Here is a 10,441-nt window from a genome sequence, read left to right on the forward strand (position 1 = left end):
GTGTCGTTTATGTTCAACATCTGAGGAGATATTTGGAAACATCATGATATTCATTGAACATTTGCTGTAACTATTCTACTCAATACTCTTCAACCAGACCTCAAAAGCGGGTTAAGCCATTTTGACAGCGGATGTAAAATCCTACTTGTGTGTTGCGCGCTTGGTTGGTAGTACTTTCTCGTCAACCGACGAATTCTCGATTTTCTTGGGGTCCGTGCTTACGACCCGTCTGCCCAATTTCCGCCATCACGGTTATCGCTACACCAGCGGGGTGCCGCTACGCCGGGAGGAATTTCCTTTACCGACCGGATCCGTCTCTCGTCTTCAAACATCACCATGGTTTCCTTTGAAGCGAAATCCATGCGCGCTCGCCAGCAAGCCGAGATACGCCTCAGCATTTACGGACGGCTCACTACAGCACAAGCATGCCTGCCCAAATGCAACGATGATTTATACCTATAAACGCCCCTGCCGCATACAAACACAATAGGCGGCTCCGGCAGCCAGTTAACGGTGGGGGGCGAAGAGGGGACAAAGGGAAGACGACGACAAAGCAGCGATCTCAGTTCTGCTCGTCGCAGGCGCACCCATCTTATAGCTTTCATATCCCAGTTGTTGTACCGTATCATACCTCTTCCCATCGGACACTCGGCGACAACAGAGAGCTGCAGCTGCTGGACGCTTGAGCGTCACCTGCTTAGGAGTAACAGCAGCAGAACTGTGCCGCTTAGAAAAACTCAGGAACTTGGCTCCCCCTCACTCTTCCGCCATTCTAAGCTGGCCGCATGCCTGAAAAGGAAAAACGGGTATGAAAATGCGCTAGATCTGAGCGTTCGGACTCGGACCCAGACCGACCACGATCACCGAACATACAAGCAATAAGCAGCACGCTGCTGGGAACCGTATCAGCTAGTAGGACATAACGGTGTGGCAGTTTTCGGCCAGCAGCTGGTGTAAAGATTTCCTCCCAATAGATAAAGAACATCGCATGAAAAGAACAGAACATTAGGCTGGATAGATATATAAATATATACAAACCAACAAGACGTACGTACATACATATACGTTTAGGTTAGTATACCCAGATTTAAGGTAATACACATAAATCGCTGCGTATCTTCTGGTCGTCTAGCCGTCACTGAGATCCACACATAGCAAGTGTATACAAAACCACTATACCGGAAACAAAACAAGGCCTTCCGGCAATTGCAGAAAGCCAGCGTTGCAACCAATGATTGTGTGGTTCGGAGAATAAAGTCTGTATACGCAATTACTATACGTGGAAAATTACATGAAGAGGGACTGCATATTTATATGGAAAATACAGACGAAAAAAAGTTGTCTTATTTTAACCTCGTTTTAAACTTACTATACGTGTCCCTTCAAGACAGACCTATAAGCTTATATCCTTCCAATAATCTTCAATGTAGCTATTGCTTTTTCTACATTTGTTCGCTGTTTTCCTATTATGAATACTATTTGTTAAAACACGAGGCTAAAAGTAGCTTATTTGTGTCAGTATCTAACAAATATTTATTCTTTGCTGACGTGGCCTGAGAACACACAGGAAACGACATAAATCATCATATTACCCCTTGGTAGGAAATTGGGTAGCATGCATTCCGCTGGACTCCAGCTTTATAGTTACCCACTGACATATACAGATTGAGATTGTATTACAATTAAAGAGTTAAGTTACAGTATCATATCGTACTATTTAAGAACTTGGAGATAAGTCTGAGTTAGAATATGCGATCATATCCATCGATCAATGATAAGATCGAGATCGATACTGAGCCTCATTGATTCGCTTAATTATCACCCTGCTTCGACCTTCAAGCATTCATGGACAACAGTTTGCCTAAACGGACTCGCACGATGTAGGTGGATGTTTGCACTGCTTTAGGTATGAACGAAGCCTGAAAATTTGCTATTCCATTTCAGCGTGGACAATAGTGCGATAGACGCAGCTCAGGCCGCATAACTGAACGATGATGAACATTTAGTTTCGAAACGAGTCGTCTGCAACGCGCTTATGTATAAACACACCTGTAAATAACCGGATCGGATCGGTGAATCTGGCAGCCGCTAGTAATGTACTGAATTTCTATCTATGAAGCTGTCGATATCTAGCTTTAAATAAGAATAGAAATTTAACATATAGACTAACTCTATACAGTTAAATGTTGTTGGATGAACGGTTAGGAATCACTTGATTACACGGTGGATGCGCGTTTATAGTACAGAGGAGTGGAATAATTTATGCAAGGACCGGACATCATCAGAACGGACCGAGCCCATTAAATTGAACCTGGACCCTTCGGTAAAACTAATTCTAATTAAATAAGTCACAGAACATCAGTTAACCTCAAAATACCTATCTGTTCTAAGCACATGAGTAAAAGCTGCAACTTTCTCTTGAATTATCGTCGCTTGAAATATTGTTCAATTCACTTTTGACATACTCGCATTTACATGCAAGCGCACAACCTTCGAATACCGTTTTTCTCGTCCATCTTCATTTTTTTTTATAACGCATCCCACCGAATCCGCTTGTTATTTACGGTATAAACTAGCAAAAAAACGCACGCGCACACGTGTATACGAGTATTGTAACATCAGCAGTCATTATCGTCTTACGTGCAAGAAAAGAAAAATAGGAAAGGAAGTTTCTTCTGCTTGTGTGGTATTGTTTCAGCGACTCCTCAATCTTTATCTTCTATCTCTTGGCATCGGGTGGTCTCACAAATGTTCCTGCTACGTAACAACTCCTCTCTTCTCTCGACAAGTTACTACGCCACAAGCCGCCGATCGGCTGCAGTCGAAATGAGGCGGGGTAAGGATTACCCGTGCAAAGGTGCGTCTCCATTTCGTCATGTCGTACATTCACTTTTTCTTTACGATCTGTCAGATTTCGGGAGAGCAGCTTCGAGAGATGGCTGTTCTGGGAGTTTTTTTCCCAACACAGACGGCCAGATAAGGAATACGGTAAAAATGCGACCACAGACTATTGACGGATAAGCGCCCAAACGAAGTGAACGTTCAGATTGTTTAAAATCTGAAAAAGGACAGGCCTGCCATCCGCGAACAAGGTCAACAATAGACGAGGGCCACTGCGGTATCGACTCAACGCTAATAAATAGTATCAGAAGGAGGCAGAAGGACGCCACGGTGAGCGACTGTAAACTCTAACTGATTCTGACTAACTGTGTCTGTATAAAACTAAAGGACAAACCATGCTGCAGAGGTGGTGGCAGGGCAAGCGAGAGAGAGCAAAATGGAATAAGTAACTATGCGCTCTCCAAGTAGAAATATCTCGAAATACCTAGCTACAACGCTTTGCGCTGCTTCTATTAATAGTGTTTATATCTGGCGAAGAACAAGCAGGCTGACGAACAATTGGACCATCTACGAGGATATCAAATAAGGACGGTAGCGAAGTGGCATTGATTTTATGACGTAAGGTCTGCGGGGGCCCCACTACTTCTATTTGGCTAATGGCTTCGAACTGGAACATGCTAAGCTAGAACAGAAATGCGCGATAGAGACCCGGCTAACTAAGATGGCCGTGTGTTCAACTTTTTCGACAAGCTTTATGAGACGAAGGCGTACCCTGTCAACAGTTTTCAACAGGGAATTATAGTCAACGACTGAATTTAACGATCGCATCAATAACCTATGAGTAGCATCTTTCAAAGTTGTTGGCTTCATTCGGTATCTCCCCATAGTTCTAAAGGAATGACACTTCAAACGGTTTGTAGCGTTTTGTTGTATTTTGATTATCTTGCTCCCGTTAGTTACAACTGCCAAAATACCCTCTATGAATTAAATGGCATATACATCTTATTTATACAATAGTTTGAACCCTGTGGAAGCATGATATAAACTGAAAAGGGCCAGAAAAGCAGCCACACGATCGTGCAATGAAAAAGTTATATAATTATACTCCTCATAAGCGTGTAATCTCGTATTTAAAGGACCTCTGATGTATAATTTTGATAATCAACCTCGTGAAGTGCCAATAGCAACCTTCGGATCCCTCCGATCTGACCCGATTCTATTCATGTTGTTCAGCGAGTGTGTAATGTATGATAAACTGCTATTTATTTGCGTTTGCAAAAATGTACTTCTTTCCAACTGCCGTATCGCTGTGAGGTGATGCCACGATACCTCAACAAGTATTGAAGAAAAATTAACTCCGCGTAATTGACATTTACCCGACGCTTATCGCTTGGATATAGAGTCGAGCGATGTGCTGTTGTTAACTTGATTCATACCATGAGCTGACGTCAATATGCATTGTATTGATGACGCATAAATGCTATTTTTTGGAGCTATATCTCGTTCATTTATGTACGAGTCTTCTTTAAATATAAGCAGAAAAGAAGGATTTGTTCAATTCATTAGTTGAAAATAGCGGCCATTACCAACAATTTGATACATTCGAAGAGCTCATTTTTGACACAGAGTCTTCTTAGTTGCGTCGAAACGATGTAGAACTTGATGAGTTTATATGGATATGTTCTCTATTCCAGCTGCACACTTTTTATTTACCACATTGCACCGACTTGTTTGATTTTTGAAGCTGAACCTTGTCGCAAAATAGTTTTAACCAATGGTATCCAAACGACATTCTACCGCCGTAATTGTATGCGAAATTTTCCCTTATTCTATAAACGTAAGTTCGACTTGATTTAACGTCTCACATAACCTAATACTTATCGATTTACCACAGAATAGTCTAAGTTCACAAAAATTTAACTGCTGTTGTCTAGAATGGATTTTATTCTATAAGAGTTGTTCCCGCTGGCAGTCTCAGTTTAAATCCGCCCGTGAGGCCCAGTTTCATAGATATCATCATCTCACTACTGCCACGAAACTACCTTCCATCGAGGGTCAATTCAAGCACGAAACGATCATGAAATCTTGAAGTGTGTAGTAAGTAACAACAAACGTCCATTGTTACTATGAAATATTTAAAAAAAAAAAAAAAAAAAACGAATAAGGCAAACCTTTGAGTCCAATTAGCGGTTGTTTATTAACAACTGTGTCCGAATGTATATGCGCAAAAGGAGTCTATAGGAGCATCCTCTTTTTGGAAAAAAGATATCTTTTTGATCGTGGTTCGAGTCAGACGATGTTGACAGAAAACAAAAACTCCACATGCTTAAAGCATTAATAGAGTACACCCTTAAAGACACTAATTTTAAAACAAAATATTGCTCTTACTCAATAGAGTATATAAGTTACCTATGTCTATTACAGCTTGTTCCCAAAACGCTACGTCAATTGCATACTTTCGGCCACGTATATCGACTGTGAAAACTACTCTGGCCTACGTTTCGCTCTAACTACAGCAAATAACTTCTTATCTGCAAAAAATTCGTTTATTTTCGCTTATGCTGGCCACCCTAAGGACAGCCAAAATACTACTGTGTCACGTTAATACGAGTCTCGCCACTAGAAAAGATTTAAAGGCTACGACATACATGCACACACATGTCGGCGAGAGCACTTCGTTTCGCAACAATCTCAAAGAGCATTCAAGCAGCAGCGTTAGTGGAGTCTGAAGTTGGCTTTTTTTGCGCTAATCCCATCTTTACGACTTACGTTAGTTGCAACGTAATAGACTTTCCCGTATCTCCTGACCGAAGAAATTACGAAATGAGTCCTAAATGACAGCCGGACACTGTGTACTCTTGCTTTTGTCTAGTCGACCACTAGCAAAATTTGGTTTGTAAGAGAACCTGTCTAATCTCCCGCTTGTACGCCGACGGAGTGTGCAACCTCAGGAGAAGAAGGAGGACTTCAAGAAGTGCTGGAGTTACCTCGAGTACCCTAAAACCCTCTCTTTCTCTCTAGCAACCCCTACGCCCCCGTCCACCTAGCGGCTAGCACAACGGTAGGATCTAAATAAGGCCGGTCGCCTTCGAAACGTCGCCACGCAGATGTAACTTGGCAGCATTGGAGCTAAACAAGAGTCGGCTACGCACAGATTTACTTTGCAGGTGGATTACTGGAGTTTAAGACGCGGTCCAACCTAGCGAAACCGCCTGCTTGTTGCGGTCCCATGAGAGGAAATCCCTTGATTTCTCTGTAGCATCTGCCTGCTAGACCCGATTCTGCAGCCTGTGAACCGTAAACTGTCTCTGAACTACTTTCATGATCAACTTCACTACCTTTTACCTAAGTCCTGTATCTAAACTACCAACTCCAGGGTTGTCATTTACTACTCGGTGCTTCAGTCAACAAACACCAAAACAAACGAGACACATTCACGTTCTCTTCCTTTTCTGAAGCTATGGCCAGCGTAGAAAGACTCACTTGGACCTTACTATCTTAGACGGGTGCGATTTACAATGTTCGACAAACCCAAGAGATGGCTGCTGTCTCCAAACTTCCCAGTCTGTTCTATATATACTGATTCTCTCTTAGGGGACTTACGGACAAACAAAACGAGGCGGCGATATAATTATTTGGGGACTTGGCAAGTGACATTCATGACTGGCATTTCTTTCCCTATCACTTTCTCTCTTTACAGTGTCGTTTGGCTGCAGAACTGGCGGAGAGGTCTGTAGGGTATTTTTGGACATTTCCCGCGGGACTTCCAGTTCAGAAGCTGGCAATCTGCAAGATACAGCAAACAACGCACGGTGTTCTTCAATGGACTTGATAAGCGGAGTGGTGCACGCAATACTCTGTTATATAGGCAGCATGCACATAGTAGTATTGAAAACAGTTATGTTACGGCAATAGTTCTGTATGTGAACAGTCTATGTTAAAGGTAATTCAATGGCATTGATTTATACATGAAAAAATCCTTTCCTAATATATATATATATATATGCCCAACAATAACCCCAAAATTTGTCCACAAAGACAACACCACCGTCGTGAGCTACCGGTTGAAAATATTTTGCTGGGATAGGCTATTTCGGACGATTTATCTTCCTGCGGACTAAAACCCAATCTGCTACCACTATGACATAGTGATGTTATCTCTCAGGCATCGAAAATACTTTAGATAATTACTTTTGATTTGCTTTTTTTAAGTCCTTTTCTACCAACTCAGTAATTTCAGAAAGATCTCACTCAAAATTCTTACTTGAAAAAGATACCAGCCAATTGTGGAAGCGACTATGGCACACAAAGGTGGCTTGTATCAAAACAATTTTTTTTCATTTGGAACCAGTGCCTTCGAACTACATAGAGGCATTTAATCTTTCTCGAAGGTAACAACTGTTAAACATATTTTTCTTTTAATAGTAATTTTTTCACCAGCTTTCTCTGTTATTCCACACTCGATTAGATAGATACGGTATATACTGATTTACAGCGATGTATGTACGATATTTGTTAGGGTTACCAACTATTAAGGACCCGATTTAGATCTTCTTTGCTTGAAGTAACCACCATCACCACTATCGATGCTGTCGCCTGTGCCTTTGTCAGTGAAGGAGAAAAAGATATTTTTTCCGCCCAATCAAACGCCTTCGTTTATTCTCCTGTTGCTTTGTTTGCCATATTTGGCGACCGTAGGTGGTTGATACCATTTCATACCATAGAATCAGATTTACCTTTGAGTCGACGCCAAGAAGCTTTTCAGTTTCGTTCAGCATTAGTCCTTCCAAAAGTCACAACATTTTGCGTTCCATGTATTCATCAGTTGGGCTTTATCGTGGTCCCTTCTGCGGGATTCGTAGCTGACGGTCATCAGTGTAGCGCCCACTAGATAATCGCGGTAGGATAAGTAGTATTATGGTTGAGCTACCCACTATTGCTGGTTGAATGATTGCCTGGCTGCTGGCGCCTGCCTGCTGGTTGCAGCACACCTCATAGAGTTACGAGAGACATTAGTTTTTATTATTAATATTTATGATTACGCCGCGCGGCTCACTAGCATTAAGCGCAGATGGTGGCCGCAATTGTGCGAACGAATAATGACTTATTAGGCGTGTTCCTTGAATCTCTTCTCCTGGTCCTCTACTGGGTCCAACAGACGACCCACCCTTATCGACCATGTTCCAACTTACCATTCGCCACGCGTATCCGAAAACTCCAACATTCTTCGTCGCCTTCAGTCGCCTTCCATCTCGCCTTAGCCAAAACTATTAGCAGTCGAACGCTATCCTCCGTCCGCCATCTTTTCTGACCCTCGCCGAGTTTCTCCAATAATTTAGTTGCTCTCTCTCTGTCTTAGTTACGTTTCGCTGTACTGATGTCGATGTGCATTTTACGAGCGATCGGTATTAGCTATACAGTGTCAATGTTAACAAGTAAAGTAAACCTTCCATTTCAGATCAAGTGACAGACGACGACGATTATCATTTTAGGGTCTAGTTTATGTGGTATAGGCACTCGCTCAGCCACAGTGCAGAAGGGCAGGTGGAAAAAAACCCTTCCGTTTGTGCGGAAAATACCCTCGTTTTAAGTGTGTAAAAGATCGGCGCAAGTATGACAGGCGTATCTCCGGCGAAAATAGCTACGACCTTCAAACTGCGTAGTCTTCTGCAAAAGCGTAGCAGTGACCCTGAGGAAAATACATATCTCCGAGGAAGATCTTTTGGGGAAGGTGTCATAGCGTTCTTTCTCTCTCTCTCTCTCTTCTGTCGCGGTGTCAGATGAGTACAGATGGAGCCGCGTTTGGGCCAGTGAATGACGACATGTTGTCGTTTTAGGCGAGGCAGTGTATCTGAATTTGGCTCAAAGCGGCAGTAATTAAGTAACTGGAATTAGCGATACTGGTGTTTCAAACGTCTCCATCTCTTAATAGTATCGAACTATTGAGTACCGTACCGCAATGTGTGTTGTCTGTTTCCTTATCTAAAAGTGTTTAAGTACTTAGTTAGCCATTGGAACTCGTGTGTTGCTTAAAAATGCTTTCTGTTGTTAAAATTTTCTTAGGAGATACTATCATGGCTCTGAGATAATTTCGATGTTCCGGGACTGAAGCAACGATTCACCACCAGGCATCCTTAGCAGAATATTAAGCTGAGTGTAATCTAGACAAATGGTTAGTTATTCAGTGATGATTCATTTATCATAAAGTCGATAATTTATCGCCTAAGCTGAAGTCTCTACCAAATACGTGGACATTCTGGTAATGATTTTCGCTTGATTTATCATCCTACTATTAATGTACGCGTGCGCGCGTGTGCGTCTAAGCGCGTATGTGTGCCTGTACATGCGTGTGCATGCGTGCACATGTCTGTGTGTGTGTGTGTCTAAAGATTTGTTCACAGAGCGCAACAAGACTCCTGGGTACTACTACAAGTCTTTCAAGGTCGATACATTATTAAAACATCAAGTAAAAAAAAACAAAAATATGACACGCAAAAGAACTACCATTGATAATACGAAGCCCATAATTCAGGTTCGAAATTTTCTTCGTGAAACTACGTATGTTGCCATTATTTAAATCCATGTTAGCCGAAGAAAAGTTTGCCATTTAAAATATGATGATAGGTGTGATTTATGGCAGATACATATAATATTGGTTGACAATTTCGATGATTGATAATTATCTACGAATAAGAGAGATAACTGCTTAGAGCAGTGCAGGAATAAAGACTGTATTGAAAAATGATTCAACACATACCTCTAAACAAATCGGCACTCCCTCAGCATGCACTACTGATTCAATATGGCAGTTATAATTACACAGTATTGACTCGCATGTTCCGAAATACACTTCATAGCCCATAACTTTATACACTTTTTGCCAAAATGTATTATTTAGCGCCTATAACTGTCGAAATAATCACTAAGAATAGTATGAAAAGTATAGTTGATAATGAGAGAGATATATTCGCTCGGCTACTGTTAGGAAAATAAGTCAATGTCTTAACAAAAACCTCCTTCAAGCGCTATTCTTACAGCGGAACCTTTCGATTTATGTTCGGTCGGGTGCCACAAAAAAGTGTACCCTTTTTGCGGCGTTTAGTCGTAGGTTTTGGCCATAAAATTTTGCCTTACTCAAACTAGTTTTGGGTACAAACGATTCAAATGTGTTTACGATAATGGCCTTTTCTGTTTTTGCTGTACGTGACAACGCTTTTTTCACTGTAGCTTGCGAATCATGTGCCAGCAAGCGTATTATGACCTATAAACCGCATGAGCAAACCTAAAAAACACGACCTAAGGACTGCACGAAGTATCTTCACATAACATTAAATCTTAATCTAAAGCGACTAGTTTTTTATTCTGTAATATTAACATTTCATTATACAACCTTGTTTTTTTTGCATGTGAGAGCACAGACATTTGTGACGGAGACCCTGACAGATTAGAAAATTTGAGAAAAAATTTGTTAAACCTTATTATTTTGTGTCTGCTATCAAAACAGTTCAGTATTCAGTTCAAGGGTTTTCTTCTGGCAACTTGCGGCATTGGACATTCCCAAATTTCACTCAAAACTTCGGATGCTCACATAACACTGTAG

General features: G+C 41.5%; 1 protein-coding gene and 1 long non-coding RNA gene across 7 annotated transcripts in view; one reads left to right on the forward strand and one right to left on the reverse strand.

Moving 5' to 3' along the window:
- Nucleotides 1-799: 799 nt before the first annotated feature.
- Nucleotides 800-10,441, reverse strand: part of LOC111269326 (uncharacterized) — a 9,851-nt gene continuing 209 nt past the window's right edge. The window contains exons 1-4 of one of the 3 annotated variants that reach the window (XR_015314546.1): nt 8,034-8,161; nt 7,578-7,832; nt 6,445-6,627; nt 800-2,049 (exon numbers count right to left, since the gene is read on the reverse strand). This is a non-coding gene — a long non-coding RNA (uncharacterized LOC111269326). Of the gene's footprint in view, nt 2,050-6,444; nt 6,628-7,577; nt 8,254-10,441 lie in introns of those variants that run through there. The other 2 variants (XR_015314547.1, XR_002685722.2) reach the window with 2 other exon arrangements.
- The window catches only part of LOC111269324 (V-type proton ATPase subunit D), an 8,960-nt gene continuing 6,757 nt past the window's right edge, over nt 8,239-10,441 (forward strand). For 3 of the 4 annotated variants that reach the window (XM_022848816.2, XM_022848811.2, XM_022848817.2), the window contains exon 1: nt 8,931-9,013. The gene's annotated coding sequence lies outside the window, so the exon portion shown is untranslated. Of the gene's footprint in view, nt 9,014-10,441 lie in introns of all 4 variants that reach the window. The other variant, XR_002685720.2, reaches the window with a different exon arrangement.

The sequence above is a fragment of the Varroa jacobsoni genome, unplaced genomic scaffold (assembly GCF_002532875.2).
Source record: "Varroa jacobsoni isolate VJ856 unplaced genomic scaffold, vjacob_1.0 scaffold_1378, whole genome shotgun sequence".
NCBI lineage: Eukaryota > Metazoa > Arthropoda > Arachnida > Mesostigmata > Varroidae > Varroa > Varroa jacobsoni.